The sequence below is a fragment of the Propithecus coquereli genome, unplaced genomic scaffold (genome assembly GCF_000956105.1).
Source record: "Propithecus coquereli isolate 6110/MARCELLA unplaced genomic scaffold, Pcoq_1.0 Scaffold606, whole genome shotgun sequence".
NCBI lineage: Eukaryota > Metazoa > Chordata > Mammalia > Primates > Indriidae > Propithecus > Propithecus coquereli.
This window is the reverse complement of record NW_012152019.1, coordinates 345339-345931: the sequence shown is the minus strand read 5'-3', so window position 1 is coordinate 345931 and position 593 is coordinate 345339.

Below are 593 nucleotides of genomic sequence, written 5' to 3'. Positions count from 1 at the left end.
GAGCCAGAAATCGTGCCCTGTCTCCAAGCCCCATGGCAGTGATGGCTTGCACGGTCCTGTCCTTGCAGCTCAGCTGCTCAAGCCTCCTGGGGACACTGCAGTTTCCATGGAAACAAGAGAGAGCACCAACCCCCAGAGATAAGCCAACAAACACCACCTGCGAAAGGAGAGAACAGGCAGCAAGAGAAGCGGAGGGAATCGGGGGGCCCTGGAGCAGAACCGGAGAGGCCGCAGGCTGTGGGCCCCAGGAAAGGGAGGGCTTTGGGGGGGGCTACTGCCCCTGGCAGAGAGAAAGGAGGCCTCTGGAAATCAGAGAGAGACACAAACAGAGCAGACAGAGCAAGGGTCAATGAGGAGAACAGAGCGCTGGTGCCTGGGCTGCTCGGGGTAGGGGACGTGAGCACTCAGGGCCCTGGCACTCCCTGCCCCAGCCCCTCGCCCCCAGGATGCCTGTGCCAGTGTTCTCCTTGCACTTCCAGGCAGGGACGAGGCCCTGGACTTCCTGCCACTTGCCTGGGAGGCTGTGCTGCATTTCAGAGGGTTTCCAATAGCCATCCAGAGCAGAAGCAACATGCAGGGAAGATGAGTTGGAG